The sequence below is a fragment of the Mytilus galloprovincialis genome, chromosome 11, assembly GCF_965363235.1.
Source record: "Mytilus galloprovincialis chromosome 11, xbMytGall1.hap1.1, whole genome shotgun sequence".
Classification (NCBI taxonomy): domain Eukaryota; kingdom Metazoa; phylum Mollusca; class Bivalvia; order Mytilida; family Mytilidae; genus Mytilus; species Mytilus galloprovincialis.
Genome location: NC_134848.1, coordinates 63,004,464 through 63,024,812, shown reverse-complemented (window position 1 = coordinate 63,024,812; position 20,349 = coordinate 63,004,464). Strand labels below are relative to the sequence as shown.

General features: G+C 31.8%; 1 long non-coding RNA gene across 1 annotated transcript; it reads left to right on the top strand.

Moving 5' to 3' along the window:
- The first annotated feature begins 2,965 nt into the window (after nucleotides 1-2,965).
- LOC143052587 (uncharacterized) lies at nucleotides 2,966-18,876 on the top strand. Its single transcript, XR_012971159.1, has 3 exons — nucleotides 2,966-3,104; nucleotides 3,661-3,757; nucleotides 18,749-18,876. It is a non-coding gene; the product is annotated as an uncharacterized LOC143052587 (long non-coding RNA).
- The last annotated feature ends 1,473 nt before the right edge of the window (nucleotides 18,877-20,349 follow it).

Here is a 20,349-nt window from a genome sequence, read left to right as displayed (position 1 = left end):
GTGATTATGTTTTCAATTCTCAATACACTATCTGTCAGGGTTTAGAACAAAGAATATTAATGTATTTTCAGTTTTTAAAGCTGAGCTTAGAAATAGGCTTATTCTACAAATCAATTATTTTAACCATGACAGAAAAGTTATATTAGATTTTTTTTACATGTAGGTGTATTTGAACTGTATAAACTGGTAACATGGTTAGTAATGTTATCTTTGTGTATTGATTAAATTGTTGTCTAATTTTGTATTTCTTCATGATGCATGATGGACATTGCGATATTTACATAATCTTGTACAATGTACATACATTACCATGATTACAAAAACACAACACAACTGTTTTTCGATTACCGTATGACTATGAATCTTTCAAATTATAACTTTCTTACCTGAATAATGATGTAGAAAAAAGCTAACTACATGTTATGCAAGCAACAACTAGTTAATCTATTATTTTGTGTTTTTCGATGATTTTATCTTTCACAATATTTTACCGTAATGTGACAATAAAAATAACATTTCACATGAGACTATACAGTTTTTTATACTTACAATCAATAATTTTTATTCAAATGAACACAGAATATAAATTCAATGATTTTTTTATAAATAAGCATTTCATAATATATACAAAAATTACACAAAACAAGACACACAATTAGACATAAACAGATCGTCTGCATTTCTTTTGACACACAGTCATATTATCTTAAAATTAGTTAGCATTCATTAAATCACTGACAAATCTTAGTTTAGATCAAACTTATAATAATGTTACAATTGTGTTAATACAGAAAGGCCGCTCAGTTAGACTTTCTAGAAAGTGTTTCAAAATCGACTTTATCAATAATTTCTGATTTGTCCTTGAAAATGTTCAAACGTCTTCTTTGAAATTGATAACTCCATATACATTATAACACTTTCCCACTCTCTATACACATATCAGAGTCTTAAAACATAGACACATTGAATGGCTTTGGTCTATTTACCAAGCATGCCAAATATATTATGAAAAAAATTACAAACCTCGAGGGTGTTGATTTTGTCTTATAACCACTAAATAGTAGTTGTAATCAAAAGCTATCAAATAAAACATTTGAACAATTTTACTTGTAACTATAATGTTTTAAAGGCTTTTATAGCCGACAACAGTATCTGGATTTTTCTCATGTTCGAGGCCTTACGGTTTCCTATGAATATCTATATTTACTGCATTTGTACTTAAAAGTGATGGTTGTTTTATTTGTAATCATATCACACATATTTTGTATATAGAAACATTTAAAAAGTTCGACTAATTGAAACCAAAAATTTCTGTCCCGCTAAGGGCTTAGTCATTGCTTTGCTTTTTTTCGATAAATACCATAAAAGCAGATGAACGACTCGAAACGAAAGAAAACCAAGAAAGGAAATAAAAAGTGGGTGATAAGTTTTTCTGCTCCCCTATCGTAAACAACTTGTAGAACATTATTGTCATAAGATGTTGCTTCAAATATACTGTCACCAACCCAAAAACAAAAATTAAGTGTAGCTATCACTAGAAATATACTGTGTGTCATCATTTCAAATTTGTTTCCTCTATCGCTTCCAAGTTTTTCATAATTATCAAATTGTAGGATGCATATAACCTGTAAATACAGTTGATAAATTTTTATACCCCATTTTATTATTAAGACGTATGCATCTTTACTTACCGTATTATTTCCTTTTTTGTCAAATACTTCGAGTAACATAACACAGGACAAGAGTTCAAATGACACATAAGCAATAGAACCTAAGAAACTGACGATGAGTATATTTTGGTGTAAGTGAAATACTTCAACGGAACGAGCTGCTCTGAAATGAGAACATTGCGATAAAGCATGAAAGCAGACAGTTAGAAGAAGAATCAAAATTACGCTTATTACTATATCGTAGTAGAAACTTAACATTTCCGGCAAGGACGATTTTGAGTAAAAAGGAATATCCGAATAACTATTATTCTTAATGGATTTGCTTTCGGGTTTTGACAGAAATCCAAATACAAATTTTGGGGCAAAGATAAGAATGCCAAGCACCACATATATAGCTGAGTAAGAGAAACACGAATTTAAAGTATTTCCAGGCATTAGTTGTTCGATGTCGTTCGAATGTTCTCCATTGTTTATTGATTGTGTTGGAGCCTGACTTGTGTCATCTTCAGCCGAAATGGACCATGATCCAATGGACCGACTCTCTTGTATAGTTATAAGTTCCCTATTTGAATTTTGGTTTTGTTGAGGTGCTGGCCATAATTCTGCTAAAAAGATCATACATAGTAGAGAATATTCTAGTTCTATAGGATGACAATATGGCCTTACACTTCAAACACGGTTGCTGCATAGCACTTATCGATACTGGTTTTATTGTCTGCAAAACACGGTGTTGCGGACCCGTCCTCCGTTACGTAAACATCAACAAAAAATTGGGTCCACTGCGAAATGTTTGCCAGGAATATTAACAAAAGACTGTAATAAATTTTCCATGAAACACATAAATTATGATTTACAAATTTATGAAGAAATACCGACTGTACTATGCAAAATAAAATTTGTACAATTTTGTTCATAACGATAACACTGTCATAGTCTGGCGACAATAATGTAAAGTTTCTGCATCCGATTTCATGTGAAGTGGTATTATTTGGATTACAAGTTATTGTCTTTATCATCTTGACTGCTGAATAGAAAACAGTAATGCCAGTAAAAATCCACAAAAACGATAATTTAATCCGAAGAAAAAATCGATCTTGTGTATAAGTATTTGCTATGCTAATCCCAAGGCGATGCACAATCAGGGAAACGATACAAGTTGCGGTTGCTACGAGAAAACAAATGCTCAAATAAACCTGCTTTGAACCAACTGAAGACCCGGTGAACGTATTATCAGTAGGATGTTCAAATGATGCGATTCCAAAAAGACTAACAAATGTTACAACTAGAATACTAGTAAGAATGATGATACCGCTTATACTTCCATCGTGAACTTTCTTGATCTGTTCTGATTGTCGGTTTTCTGATTCTGAATTGGACGGTCGTCCGGCTGTAAAGGGAATGATAAATACAGCATCAACTACTGATTTGCAACATGTGAGTCCCATTTCCTCAATAAATATAGCGCAAAACTGTACAATTACTTCTTTACTACCCTTTATGCACAAACACAGAATTTCACAGAAATTCTCCTGCTTTTTCTTCTCTAAATTGAATAGTTTTAGGAATGGTATTTGCTACTTGAAGATTCAAACTGAATTAATATGTTCAAATACGATTTTACTGGGCCGTGGCACCTGAAAAAATAAAAGATCTGGATTATGTCATCAAGTAATTTTACGAATCGAATGCAATTTATGCTAAGAATTAAATTCTAAGCGTTTTGAAAAGTTCAACATTTCATCAACGGAAAACTTACAAAAATTGAAAATATCTCTAAATTAGTGCTGGATACTTAGTAGTGATACTTTCAGAGTCGAAACATTCAACGCTAGCATTTGCATCGAGCCAGTGGTTAAACTAATCAACAAATATGTTAAACTTACTTAGTGCTCCAGATGATATGGTAATTTATTAAATTACGTAGCAGAAAAGTATCTTAATTGGTTTAATGTACCTATATCGTTATACATGTAGTATATCTGTGTTACAGATGACCATGGCTAAAACAAAGGACCACTGTTCACTAGGGTAAAGCTGATGACCGTACTGCATTCACGGTCATCCCAAGATGTCGAATTAAAAAATGGGTCAGTATCTGTATTGTCTGTTACAGTGTTTTTATATCAGTTTCTTTACAAAGAAGACATTGATACAATGTAAATTTATACAAGATTCACACGCAAATCAAAAATTACTTCCAAGAAATGTGCATGAAACAGTATAATACCTCAGCGTGACCTTTCTCTTAAAAATCGAGTGATCGCAATACGCGATTATTACTGAAATATCCGTGCTTATTTGTTGATTGTTTACAAACGGAAGACGATCATTTTTTTTTTTTTATCTAACAACAGCTAACAAAATCAATGAATTATTTAACCTTATTTAAGAAATAGATCTATTACTGCAATTTAGGATATATTTTTTATATCATTATATATAAATTAATTTATCAAAAAGGGATAAAATTAAGGAAATTAATAAAATTATTTTTCTGATTAGTGGTGAAGTATAAATTATAACCTCTGATTTGGGTAAACTCATTTATAAGATCACACCTTGTCAGAGGTCATAAATTTCAAATAACATTTATTTAAAATTGCAACATCCTGTTTAACTTAAATAACAAGGCCTTTCAAATATATTAGATAAGTAATACAAGAGTTTATGAAAAAATAGGACTTTCTTTTTACCTGTAAAACACACATGTATTGAGGTAAGTAAGCTTTTGTAAACCATGTCTTTAAATTTTTAATAGGCCATTTCAGACTTTTAATGGTTTGTTGTGTAGTTTTTACTCAGAGTTTTTAGCTAACAGATAAAACTTGCATTTCAGCCTTATGTTCTATTATTAGCAATGCTAGTCACGTTGATTGGGCGGGGGTGTGTCATTTAACATATTTAACTAGATATATATCCAAATGATGTTTGTGACTAAGTATTAATAAGTTTTGCCATGTAGTTTCGGAGGAGTGTTTTGTAAAAAGTTAACGAAAGACGGACACAATAGGATGATAAAAGCTCACATAGCCTTGTGAGCTAAACACATTATTCTATATGATCGCCAATAAGACATTTTTTCTCCAGAGATCCAATTATATAGTAAGTATGACTGACAACCTGGATAGATCAGTTTCGGTAGTTATAATCCTGATCCCCCTTTACTCAGTGTGACATCATCAAATGCGACAAACACATGAATGAGTGCTTGCCTTGATCATCAAGACATGTCAATGGATCTCTAAGTGCCTCGGTAGAATCACTAGATTGTCAAGATTAGGATAATGAGTCCGAACTCAGTACGTGGCAGGTCAGTTCCTCGAGGTCAGTTCGACTCCGATCATAATTGAATAAAATTTCAAGTTTTCCTTTTCAAGGTTGATTGTTCTCCTAGGGCTTTTCATTTATTTCCACCAATCTAGAGTGCTAAAAGTGGCTTTCAACATTACTTATCAATATGCCAATCAACAAATGTATTATCTCTTCGTCCTTGCTAGTAGTAGTATACACATCCAAAAGGGCAAATATGAATTTCTCGCTACATTGAAGACCTGTTGGTGACCTTCTGCTGTTGTTTTTTCTATGGTCGGGTTGTTGTCTCTTTGGCACATTCCCCATTTCCATTCTCAATTTTAAATAACAGTCAAAACTCTATATAAGATGTCAGGATATATAACCTTTGTGTGGAAGCTTCATATTTTCGATTGATTGTAATTGATTAATTATTCCATACTGAATTTGTATGTAAATTTTCATTTGAACAGTTTGATTTAAACCAGCCCACTCTAGCCTGTGGATGAGGTTCAGCGTATAGTGCGGGCTGGTTTTAATCAGACTGTAAAACATCTACAATACTAAGCCTAGTAATCAGAATGAAAGTGATAGATGCCACACTTTAAATATTCAACTCTCTTTCTTAATTGCAAACATGTCGTTAACACATGCGAATAATTAAAGCAAAGAGATAACCAAAATTAATATTAACGTTGCCTTCAAAAACTTAACTGTTTTATGCAAAAATTAGATGATTTCGATAAGTGATTAATGTGAATCACCCGTTTCAATATTATATTTAATTTGTATTGACTTAACGACTTACCACATTGTTCGAAAATAATATCACAGATATTGTTACTAGAGACTAGTGAAGATGTCAACGGCTGACTATGACGACTCTACGTTCAATTTTATACAGGATGTGTCTTCAGGTAAAAAAATCAAATAAATAAAAATGTAACCAATTTAAATAACTGAAATGTCACATGCTTCGTCAATAAAAATTTAAATGTTAAACCCTTTTGATGTTGTATATTTTGAGCTGCATTCACGGATAATTAAATTGAAAAGACGGTTAATGAAAATATCAGGAAGTGTGGTATAGAAAGGGGTATCAGTTGTTAGATTTATGTTCAACAATTCGGCTTAAATTCTCATATTTTATTTATAACGTATTACTAAAATGTATTCCAAAATTCCAAAATGTCTATTATAAACGATCAACAATGCATGAACTCGATAATACAAATCACAGTTCAGAGTATATTTTTGTCTTGAAGTCAACCTATAAACCATCACGATGTGCAACTTTTTTTTTTAGGTCGGTTTGATTTCATATTGGTGGTTTGTTAATTATGTTGTTCACGTTCAGTGATGACATCGTTTTCCTTTGTAATAGCTGGATACATGCGTAACCCATGCCCAGTTAAAGGGTCAAAATGCAGGTCACATGAATACTGATTCAAAAACGTTCAATTTTTACTTACACTTTACTTTATAGTCGGTTTTAAGAGGTCCCTGAAATGAACAAATGAAAAACAATTGAATCAAAAAATTAATAAGCATGACGGAAGTTGATAAAAAAATAAAAAAATTCTTACAACCTTCTGACTTGGGTAAACGTCCAATATGGTGTTTTTACCGGCTGTCCTGAAAATATTTTTTGTGTTTTCATATCACAAATCGCAAACGATGTGTTTATGTTCAAGATTTCGATAATGTGCACGATGAAAAGGACAATTAATACTTTTGTGATATACCTTATCTTAACTACAACGTACGAATATTAGAAGGACAAAGCAGTATAAAAAAAGTGCTAGCAAACATATAGTTACGTTTTCTACAAATGAAAGCTGATATTCACTTGAATATATTTATTATTGCAGTAATCAAGCAATTTTTCTTATACGTACGGTATTTAAATGACTTGATATATTTATAAATCTGTGCAATATATTTTTGCCGTTGACCTCTGTAATGTTAGAAATAGTGAAACGTAACTTACGGTTTGTTTCGGCACTCAATCACTCAGTTATAAATATTTACACACAAAGTACTAAATTCTTATATAACGTAGTTATACTTTGTTTTGTGATGTTATAAAAAGGTTTATATGTACAATCATAATTGAATTATAGATAACTAATCGAACAATTCAAATAGAGTAAAATATTCAACGAGTAAACGAACAACATCTTAATTCACGAATGCGCGTAGCTCTATTATTTTTATAAAATTAAGAAAGAAAATGTAAGGAACTATATCTTTTCGTTCGCATTCACAAATTATTTAGATGCGACGTCGACGACAACATCTTAGCAATACATATTGTTGTATGATGTCAGAGGAGCGAAATAATAGTCAGGAAAATTGCAGTTGTTATCTTGTAGTTCATTTCTATGTTTGTTGCATTGTCGTTTGATTTTTTGTTGCACTTCAGTGTCTCTGTTGTTTCGTTGTTTTTCTTTTATTTTTTATGTGTTTCCTTAAGTTTTAGTTTGTAACCCGGATTTGTTTTTCTCTTAATTGATTTATAACTTTCGAGCAGCTGTTTATCACTACTGCCTTTATTTATTCCACATGTTATATTATCGGTTTTCATTTCACTGCGAAACCAATGAAATTCATGATAACCAATGTTACAGTAAGAACTCTATTCATCATCATTATATTACTATTACTGCTTCCTCTTCCTCTTCTTTTCATAAACAGCATTTTTTACCTATTAAATTACAACAAACAAAATTATTTATGCAAATATAAGAAAAAAATTGTATTCATCATGTGATCAGACTTTGTGTCACATTCATTGTCAAAAGAAGATAAAATTTCATACACTATTAATTTTGTATATTTAAATCTTACGGATGAATTAATCACAAAGGTGGCTAGATCTTTTTTATTAAAGGGGTAGATCTGCAGTGAATGAGTAAAGTCAATATTTCGATTTTGACAGTTTGTTATTTATACAAGAAATAAGCTCTCTGACACGAACGTGAAATAGAATTAGACTTATCACCGGATTGGTAATAACATGAATCACACGATGGGTGTCACATATGGAGCAGGATATGTTTACCCTTCTGGACCCCTTGTGTTCATCCCCAGTTTTTGGGATGTTTGTGTTGCTCAGTATTTAGTGTTATATATTGCGTTGCGTAAACTGTTTGTGTTTTGGTTGTTTTTTCGTTTTTTTTTACCGGCTTTGTCAGTTTGATTTAAACTTTCGTTTAATGTCTTTAAAAGTTTGAATGTCACTTTAATAATTAATAAAAGGTTAAAAAAATTGTGCTTGAATGTGGCATGATAAAAATTGTGCTTGAATGTGGCATGATAACGAATTGGTCATATGTCCCCGTGAGCAAATTAACTTGTTTTCGCGAACCCTTGTCTTATTGAATATAGTCCTCTTTTCTTTCTTGAGAGGCTATTTTTTGGCGATTGTTATTTCTGCAACTGAGAAACTTCAAAGTAAAATGATACCAAGGGGACAACCTCAACCCATGAATAAATAAACTAAGATAAATTGAAAGCCCAACAGACAAACAACAGTCCGAAAAACACAATATCGAAATATAAAAACGAACTCTACTTTAAACCGCTTATGATCTTATGAGGTCATGCAGGATATTCAACTTTTCTATTATTTACATTCATTATTACCTGCATTACGTTCAAAATTTTATGGTGAATAGTTATCAAAGGTACTAGGATTATAATTTAGTACGCCAGACGCGTGTTTCGTCTACATAAGACTCATCACTGACGCTCATATCAAAATATTTATAAAGCCAAACAAGTACAAAGTTGAAGAGCATTGAGGATCCAAAATTCCAAAAAGTTGTGCCTAATACGGCTAAGGTAATCTATGCCTGGGATAAGAAAATAATACTAAAAACAGCTTTCGTTTGAAAAAGTAACTTCTTAACACAGTTCAGAAAGAAAATGGGGAATCGAATGTATCAATGAGATAACACCTCGACCAAAGTGCAGAAAACTGCCAAAGGCCACCATTGGGTCTTTAAAACATCGAGAAAATTCCGTGTCAAAATAAAATATGTTTAACAATAGATTTTTTAAATGAGAGATATGAGACAGCAATCCAATAACAACAATTAACTTAATGTTCGGCTCTCCCTTGACACCATTAGCGAGTATGGTCTTGATAAACGATGATTGTCTGTTGGAAGGGAACAACACATGGGAGAGCCATATATTTTGCACATAAAAGACACACTTGTAAATTTTCGAAAAAGAACAGGCTATTGCCACAACAAGGCAACACCCGCAAGGTGGAAAGGAATTAACATAAGTTGCAATAAATGTTTTTTCAATCCAATATAGATACATATGTTTAAACTAACAATAAACAAAAGACGTAAGGGGCATCTCTTTTTAATTCAATCGTCGAAACGCATGCATCAATTGAACTCGAAATATGTATTTGTTTGATTGCTTTTATTGTGTTCAAATGATGTTTTCAAACATTTTTGCAGAAAAGGTAGCAATAGCCCAATTTATGATTTTGAACAAATCTGTATCATTATATGAAGCACTATTTGTGAGAAAACAGTAACGCCAGAATCGATATAGTTTCCCAATTTCTTTATTTGAATTTTAAACCATTGAATTAAATTATTAAATTATTTTTTTTACGGAAGGAAAGAAATGAAGAAAACAATGTGTATCATTGTCGTTAGTCTCGAACAATTCACATTAACACCAATAATTCATAGATCCATTACTTTCTATGCTTAATTTGGCAATATTAACATAGAAGCAAGTCATACTCTCAAATAAAGTAATAATCATTTCATGTCAAAACCATGTCGGTAACATTAAATTGCTGTCTAGTCTTTAAACCCTCAGTACACGTCAAGAACATGTACCAACACTCTCTAAAAGGGACAATGTATTATCTATACTCATAAAAATTTCTGTTCATATTCAACATTTTTCCCTCTTCCAGTTGCAGTTTATATTCCGTCCTTCATGATATCGGTCCACCTCGATGAACCTGTCTGAATTCTAAATTAGAATCCAGTAGATTCACTAACAATTGTAGTTTACCAATTAACGTATATTTTTTGGGTAAAGGTAAAACAATAATTTAAAGGTTCCATGAAATACAACTTTTATTAGGCTGACTTTGACAATTCCCCGATATTAGTTTTAAAAAATCTCAATTTTCTATCTTCTTCTTACGTTTTGTTCTAATGCAGATAATGGTCACCTATAATGATTTTGCTTATAATAATTCATTATATGTTAGTCTGACTATTGACTTTAGATGAATTTGGCTATTGATTTTAGGCATTTTTGACATATTGCTCTTCAACGGTTTCGGTACTTATACATCTTCGGATTTCAAATGTTGGCTTTGAGCGTTCCAGATGAAGGAAAATCCAGAAAAGCGCTACGGACGCAAGTAATTATTAAACGTGTTGTTTTCAATTTATTAACCATAACAGAATAAAACATACTTTTTCAAATGAATATATCATATATATGAGCAAATAAAAAATAACAATAAGAATAACCATTTAACACAAACGAACTACAAATGTTAGTTTGTTATAAAATTCTTTAATTGTATTAAATCAACAACATGAAAATTTCATTAGCTATTATAATCACGATAAGGCAAAAAAAGTGTCCCATATCTTTACAAATAAATGTATATAAACTGATTAGCAAATAAAGCAAACAAAAAAAGATTCTCGTTGGAAAGACCGTTCAGATCAACTCCAAATGATGTGATACGAGGTGTGTAGTCAACCTGAATGTTTCCTGTCTATCATATATTAGCCAACAATCAATAGAATGAGCTTTACGACGGGTGACATATGTGGAGTAGGATCCACTTACCCTTCCAATGCACCTGTAGTCACCACCAGTTTGCGGTGGTGTTCTTGTTGCTAAGTCTTTTGTCTTCTATGCTGTGTCTTGTTTATTAGTATTTGTATGTTTGTTTTTTCTTTTTAGCAATGGTGTTGTTGATTTATTTTCGATCTATGTGTTTGAATGTCCATATGGTATATTTCGCTCCTCTGCAATATGTTTAAGAAAGTAACTTGTAAAATATAGATATATGTCTATAAACATAAAGAACACTAGAACACACCCGCGAAATCGCGGGCATTCAGAGCGGAGTTAAAAGTATGTAAAGTGTTGTTAGAAGTTTTATACCTCCTCCTTCATTTCCAAAATTCCCAATTTTTGGTTTTCTATCAATTTCAATATGAACATACATTTAGTATGTTATGAACATTTAAGTAAGGAGCCTGTAGTTCAGTGGTTGTCGTTTGTTTGTGTATTACATGTTTGTTTTTCGTTCCTTTTTTGTACATAAATAAGGCCGCTAGTTTTCTCGTTTGATTTTTTTTACATCGTCATTTCGGGGCCTTTTAAAGCCGAGTATGCGGTATGGGCTTTGCTCGTTGTTGAAGGCCGTACGGTGACCTATAGTCGTAAATTTCTGTGTCATTTTGGTCTCTTGTGGAGAGTTGTCTCAACATGGCAATCATACCACATCTTTTTTTTTTTGTAATCAATGAATTTGGTAAAATATTTAATGAATGGAGAATTTCAGAAAAGGTATCAAAAGTTCACATGAATAATTTTAGCGCTTATCTGTATATTACTATATAAAGTGTATTTACTTTCAATTCTTAGTTTAGTAATCGATCCATGGTGGTCATAGTATACAGACCCTCTCCATTTAATAAACTCTGAACAGAATTAAAATACACTTTATTCGTACTATTTGTTTGTTCAAAGTATACAGAAAAACGCAAACCGGAAGTATAATCTGACTTAAAATTTCGTCCAATGACGGGACAATATCCGGATGCCTTTTTTTCTCGTTTTTCTCCCAAAATAACTCAATCTGAATAATCATATGAATGGATGACAAATGCGACTATGCACTGTATATATAGGACACACAGTCGTGTTGATTAATTTATTGTGGAAAGAAGAGAAGCGACACCAAAAATGAGGTCTTCTCGTTTAATAGTATAGATATATGTAGACTGCTTATTGAACTAGGAGTGACACACACATGTAAAGGAAAATTTATTTTGTCGTCGTACCCGATCTTACTCATATGGAGTTAACGCCCATTCCTATGCGATTCAGATTGGAACCTCTTTCAAAATTTCAAAACTAATGATCTAAATGTGTGGCAATCTACTGTAGATGCAAACTAATTCAGTTGATCTGACATGTTTAAAAGTTTTTAGTTTCTCTAAAACTATGGTATTGTCCAACAAATTCATGAAACGAAACCCATTAGCTCCGAACGATATCCCTTAATTTTGCCGATAAAAACCATAGAAGCAAATAAAGGACTCAAAACGAAAGAAAACTAAAAACGGAAATAGGAAGTGAGTGATCAGCTTTTCTACTCCCCAATTTTACACTACTTGTAGAACGTTATTATCATAAAACGTTGCCTCAAATATGCTGTCAGCAACCCAGAAACAAAAATTAAGTGTAGCCAACATTAAAATGACACCTTGTGTTATCTTCCAAAATTTATTTCTATTACAGTTTGGAACTTTTTTGTAATTATCAAATTGAAGAATGCATATAATTTGCAAATAAAGTTGGAAAAATTTAATAACCCATTTCACCATTAAAAGATATGCATCATTATCCAAAGTTTTAATTTCATTTTTGTCAAATATTTTCAGAAGAAGAATACATGATAGCAGTTCTAAAGACACATAAGCAATTGAGCCTATGAAACTAATGATAGAATATTTTGATGTAAATGAAATATCTCAACTGAGCGGATTGCTGTAAAATACCATCCAAGAGATAAAGCATGATAGCAAATAATGAGCAGAAATATCAAAACCAGGCTTATAACAATGTCATAGGAGAAATATGAAAGCTCTATCATGGATGATTTTGTGTAAATTTGAATTTCAAAATTACTGTAGTTAGAAGGTGATTTGGCTTCGGATTTTAACAAAAAACCAATTACAAATTTTGGTGCACAAAAAAAATACCAGATACCACACAAATTATTGAATAAGACGAAAAGGAATTCTCAAGTCCAAGAAAAATCAAATTTTCTTTGTCAATAGAATTATTCGTGGATTCTTCTATCGCTAACGCTTGTTCTGAAGGCTGACTTATCGAATCTACAATTGAAGTGAAATCTGTTGTAATTGAGCGATTCACATGGCCTCTTTGTAAATCACAAGATAAATGTGTGTTTTGTGTTTGTGCTGGCCATAACTCTGCTAAAAATATCATACTAAGCAGTTAATATTCTAGTTCTATAGGATGGCAATAAGGTCTCACTGATGCAAACACTTCAGCTGCATAACATGTATTGTCAATACTGGTATTGTTGTCTGCAGAACATGGTGCTATGTTTTCATCAGCTGTCATGTAGATGTCAACAAAAATGGGTCCACTGCGAAATATTTGCCAAAAATATCAGTAAAAAACTGTAATATATTTTCAATGAAGCACAAAACTGATAATTTATAAATCTATGAACAAACGTAGACTGGACTATATAAAATAAAATCTGTACAACTTTGTATAAGATAAGTACAGCATCATTATCGGATGAAGGAACGGTTTTGCATTCAGCATTTTCAGTTTGCTGTTCATCAGTTTCCTGTGGGTAACATGTGAGGGCTTTTATTATCTTGACTGTTGAATAAAAAACCGTAAAGCCAGTAAAAATCCACAAAAAGGATAGATTGATTTTATGAAAAAATCTATCCTTTGTGTGCAAATCTGCAATGTTATTCGTGAGGCGATTAGCTACTATAAAAACAATACAAGTAACAGCTGCTATGAGAAAGCAAATGCTGAGGTAAACTCGCTTAGGACCAACAAATGAACCACCGAAACTCTCGACGGATGGATGCTCAAATGATGCAATACCAAAAAGAACTACAAACGTTATAACAAGATTACTAGACAGAATAATAATGCAGCTAATACTTCCATCATTGACTTTGTTTTCCTGTTCAGAGTGACTGTTACTCTCTGATTCTGTCTTTGACGGTCGTCCTGTTGTAAAGGGAAAAAACCAGTGCTGCTCGAACAACTTTTTTACAGCAAGACTGTGCTATTTTTATGGGAAAAAAGATAGTTGATGTTGTTTGTCTTGTTTTCAATGTTTCTCAGTCTGCCTACACAAAAAAATATGAGATAATATGAGTTGTTGGCTTCTTTAAAATTTTTAAAAATCTTATGCTGCAACGTGTTTCGATTACCAATTGGGCGTGATAGCACCCACAAAATTTCCAAATCTTTTTGCAATCTCGTTCATGTTAAACAGTTGTTTTCCCTTGAGATAAAGCGAAAAATAATTTGATTTATGTTTGTACAAGATATATATAGATTCCACTCCTGCATCAAGTGTGTTACAGTTATATCCTAACAGTCACAACCAAACATTTTGGTTTTATTTGTTTAGTCCAATAACTGCTTTTATGTGTTCTGCGTTCTGATCTGTTGTTTAATGCTTATCATTTAATGTTTTAATATCTAATTGCTGTTTCGTAGAGTTTTAAAAAACCTTTACGTTTCAATATTAATCAGTGCTCGTTTCGTATTTATTTTCTATTCATAGTCTAAAATAATTAGACTTCGTTCAATGTTAAACCTTATTGCATTAGTTTTCCCTCAAGCCAATGGTTTTCATTTTCATTCAGTGTCGTACAAGTTTGACATTTTTTGACGTATTTGGCACAACTTTTTAGAATTTTGGTTCCTCAATGCTCTTTAACTTTGGCTTCATAAATATTTTGATATGAGCGTCTTTGATGAGTCTGATGTAGACGATACGCGCGTCGGGCGTACTAAATTATAAACCTGGTACATTTGATAACTATTTGACTTCACTAAAAAAAGACTGAAGAAAATAAGGAAATAATATATCACTTGCATTTACAAGATATTGGCAAATATCAAGTAGGATGTCTGCTTAGAAATCATTTACAATGCATGTGTGGAGATAAGCTTTATAAACATTGTTTCGAGGGTGAAAACGAAATATATTTTATGATAAGCCTGGTACCTTTGATGACTAATTAAACCTCATAATAACAATAATTAAGATATCTTTTGTACAAAGTTGTTCAATCCTACTATCCAGTAATATACACAATCCTGTTATCAGTATACCAATTTGAAATAAAAATGAATTATGGGAACGTTATATATTAATTATTAAAATGTAACTTACTATATCTTAAAGGTGTAAACAGTTAAATCCTACAATTGTTTACAATCAACACTGGAATATTTATAATCTTAAATAAGTGGTGTACTCATATGCTAATAATAATACTAGATATTAATACGAACTGTATATGATGAACATATTAAAATAGGGAATAGCTCAGGTGATCTCATGGGACTTTAAACCGTTTGCCAATTTAGTTATTTGTAAAGCTGATACTTGATTGAGCAGCACGCTTTGTATTGTTTAATTTAAATCTAAATTTTAACACAAAGACAAAGGAATGAATACATGCTAAATAAATCTATAAATGGAAGCTACACACTACATATTTCAAATTGTAACTCTAAAATTATGGATATTTGTATAAAACAACACAAATCTTACACAAACTTCTCAACAGTTAGTGATTGTATATCGTAAACATGTTGTTTTATGTAAGCATTTTATTTATACTATATGGACTTTCTAATCACAAACATTGCCCCAACACTATTAAGTTTACCAGTTGTGTCCTTTTCCCAAGTAGTACACTTTGCGTATGTGTTGGTTATGATTCTGAAGTTTTATCTTAAACATCATACCCAAAAAAGTATTGAAAATTATTCGACATTTTATATCTTTTTTTTAAGTGTAGCAAGGTTGGCGCTTAAGAATGTAAACTCAATATCTCCTTTTTCCGTATACTAATTTGAAATAAGAATACAAGAGAGGCGAAAAATACAAGAGGGACAGTCAAAATCATAGATCGAAAATCAACTGACAACACCATGGCAAAGAAATAAAAAAAAAGACAAACAGATAAATAATAGTACACAAGAAACAACTTAGAATACTAAAGACTTAGCAACACGAACCCCAACAAAACTTGGGATAATCCCTGCTGCTCCGGACGGGTAACCAGATCCTGCTCTACATTTGACATGTTATTAAACCCGGTAAATAGTATAATTCTGTAGTTCACACTCACATTCATGAAAAAGGAAGGGAATTGTAGCTACGAAGTAAGGAACATATCCGATATCATCTGTGAAACGTTAATTCCAGAACGGTTAACCTACTCCTGATTTATGAGGGGATTATTCCAACTTCACAATTAGGAACTCTTGGTTTAATAGCTTTCTTGTGAGCAGCAACCCTCTATCATGAAAAACATGATAGGAAATACAAGCCCGAGAATATATCATGTATATTGAGGGAATATAATAAACCAACAGTGAAAAAATGACTTACCTTGTATATAAGATGAAAACTGTAATATCCTACAATTTGTGGTGACCAATGAGGCAGGTAACTTCTATGTATTGGATTTGTATACTGGAATCTCTATCAAATATAGTAAATGCAGAACCTATATCTTAATATTTGTACAATATATTAATACGAGCAATAAATTATTTAAACCTTAATATAGGGAATACCTCAGTAGATCATGGAACATTACAAGTTATGCCAATTTCTTTCATTCATTTTTTTAAAGTATACGTGATCAAGAGCAACCCATTCTGTGTTATTAAAACTTTAAATTTAAAAACAAAGACGAATAAATGAAAAGATGCCAAACAAATAGTTAATGGGAAATTAAACACACTACATATATCAAGTAATGACCGTATATTAGTCAATACTCGCTGTAAATCACCACGCTTAAGGATGTTCGCTTGTCATGTTTTGATTTTTGTCAGATTTTCGGAGTCCTCTAGTTGTATCTATTTGAATGCCACAAAAAAAAAAATGCCCTTTGACCTCCATTTTTTTAGTATTGTTTGCATGTATAATTATAAACCATCTGTAAAAGTCTAATAAAATCCTTGTTATTTTTTGATAAATTTTTAGCACTTAAACTTGTCAATGATAAAACTATTAAAAATCAAGAGAGGACATTTTCCTAATTCTAATTGCTAATATCTCGAAAACAAGCACATTGACCTATTTCATGTATTTGTTTTTGCTCTTTTGGGATCCTTTAATAATTCTTTTTCAATATATACTAGTGTTATGAAAATCTTGTTATTTTAAAACTGAATAGCGAACCTCCTAACTGATTGTATATGTGAAACATCTATCAAGATTAGATAACTTTCAATTACTATGAATCATGTGTGAATGTTCACACTTTACAAGTTGTGCGTATGACAAGATTTATGTATCGATAGTTTCATATTCCCTTTTGTTGATTTGACTGCGTGTGTATTCACATTTCAGGGGATAAATGCATAGCAGGAGACAATTGCCCTATTGCTTTCAGATTATATTAGATACATTACGGTGTTTTCACCAAAAGTTGATTTTCGATATCATAAAATCGGCAATTCGAAGTTGCTTCGTATTTACACAAACTGAAGGTTTTTTGTGTTTCACCTTATATTTCTTAAAAACCGCCATGGCCTTGTCAGGGTCAATTATCGATCAATGATTTTGAATGTTTCACTTGTATATTTCGCTCTTAATAAAGGCAACAGTAGTATACCGCTTTTCAAACTCATGAATCCATGGACAAAAAACAAAATCGGGGTAACAAAATAAAACTGACGGAAACGCATTAAGTTTATTATTCGTATCACGAAATCAGTATTGTTTTTCATTGATTGATACGATATTTTTATAAGTGACTTTATATTCGAATAATTATCAAATCATTTTTGAAGGAAGAACATGAAATATTTGGATACATGTTGAACTATCCCGAATCCTGGTATTCGTAGTAGGTCCACAAACATACAAAATAAGGCATGTTCTTCCTTCAGTTGTAATTTATTCGTATTCGTCCCAAAAAACTTAACTAAGGTAGTAATTCAGAGCTTTAGAGTCAGATATGCACTATGGAGATCCTTCCAGAAACATTTTGTTTGATAAGAACGTTCCTGGTTGAGAGTAAGAACGTTATTGTCGATGTTGATTAAGTAAAGTTTTGCTTTTGAATCAGAGAGATCGTGGTGGAAGTTAAACAGGATCGGCTCAGGTTTCAAGTACGAATAAAAAAATCGATACAGTGTCAATATCATTCTCATAACAGATTACAATATGTTTATACAATTTACTTTCGACATCCATTCTATCCGGTTGTTTCTGTTTTTCGTAGGTTGCATATCCTGTGTGTGTCCATTATGCATTTGTTACCCGTCCGTATTATTTGTTCAGTATATCAACGGATGATCATTTGAGATTACAGACACTACTCTATACGAGGAAATAGTATACTTTTTTTGTCTCTATTTTATTGTGTTGCCATTGACGCAACAAAAATATAATCCTTCACGTCTGTACTTTAAAAATAATGTCAATAAAATATGTGGATAAAAAAAAAAATACAGTAAAACTTCTATAATTTGTATGTAAATAAACAGACGAGTTTCGACTTTACCATCTTCCTTTGATTTGCAAAACGGTCGTATCACAACCTTATTTCGATTTACATAAAAATGTGCATATTGTTATTCTACAACCGCTAATAAGTCATAGTTTTTTGCGAACCTTTATTTGACAGATCGCATATGATTGATATAATATCAATGGCGAGTCATATAAAGGAGTTCTGTAAATTAAAACAAATAATAATTTTGTATTGCTTTTTTTTAATTAGCAAACTACAGCAGTAATGGAAGATATCAAATGGAGAACTCTTATAAGTCTTACATGGACTACATTAAACTTAGAACTGACTACTACAAACATGACGAATTATGTCATTGACCTTGTCGTTCTGATTCTCCGAACAGGTAAGGAGGTCTCGTTTTACATGTGACATGTGAATGTTTGGTCGTCAAATCATTTAAGCATTTCTATGTATTGATTATTTATTTTGACTACATATGTTTCCATATATTTCCAGAAATTCCAGGGTCAATGACTCATCTACGCATAGGAACAGACGGCCTTAGCCGTAATCGGTGTATTTGGTTTTATCAAATGAGCACATAATGTACCAAATTCGATGCTAGATATCAATGAAGAGTTTTCAAATTCTTTTTCCCAAAGTTTCGCCTTTTTATACTCTTTTCCTACAGCAAATTGTCAAGCTATTGGAGTAATATAATGGAATCAGGCACGGCTGTGGTCGGTTGCATAACTTTAAATGATTTTTATTGTTTTTCATATTAACATGATTAAATTGTTCACCTTTTTAATTCCAGTCATTGTCAATCAATATATACTAATATTAACCAGAGACAGAAGATACCAAATGGATGCATTTACATTCTTGATTCGATTACACACGCTTAACAATTCTAAAAAAAAAGACTGGAAATAAACAACTGTATACAAAGCACAATAACAAAAGGAAAAATTGAACTTCAAAAACTCAATCAAAAACTCTGAATTGATTCAGAAGGAAAATCAGATGTGGCACTTGTCGTGTTGTTTATGTTGGTCCAGATTCAGCTATAAATGTAAATCAGTTATGTCACATTCTGAACAAAGAGTATGGGATAGTGGTTTTCTCAATTGAAACAATTCCGTCAGTACTTTTAACAAAGATATTCCATAGCATTTCTCCGACTCGTGGTAAACTTAATAAGATAATATCAACTGGACGAAATACACACAACATGCATGTACTGCTGAAATCCTGAAATGGAGAGTTCAAAGTTGAGAAGCTAAAATCATATCTTTTGTTGTAATTTGAAATAAGAATATATTGTTTGTTAAGTTATTTTCTCAACCGACCTTCATTATCAATGTATGAATACACAGCAATAGGTACATATGTCAACAATGGGTATACAGCAGCCAACATTGTGTTATAAACGACAGTTATCTAATTTTGGAAAATGTATCTGAACAGTTGCAGGAATATCAAGTTATGCATCAATGGGTGACATTCCAAAGGAATATTGTCATGTTGGGGCCTTTTATAGTTGACTATGCAATATGGACTGTGCTCATTGTTCAAGACCGTACGGTGATTTATAGTCATAAATATCAGTTGGTCTCTTGTGGAGAGTTGTCTCATTGGCAATCATACCATATCTTCTTTTTTATATTTACCTGTGATTATTTAGAATTTCCTCTGTAGTGTAGATGGAATGAAAATTGAATAGTTTCTGTTTAAAAAGGAATTGAGTCAACATGGAGAATAAGTGATGTATAATGACGATAACATTGACTCAGGCTATAGTTCAACTTCACTTGATTAACCTGATTAAGGACTTTAATAGATATAGAAATATGTGGTGTGAGTGC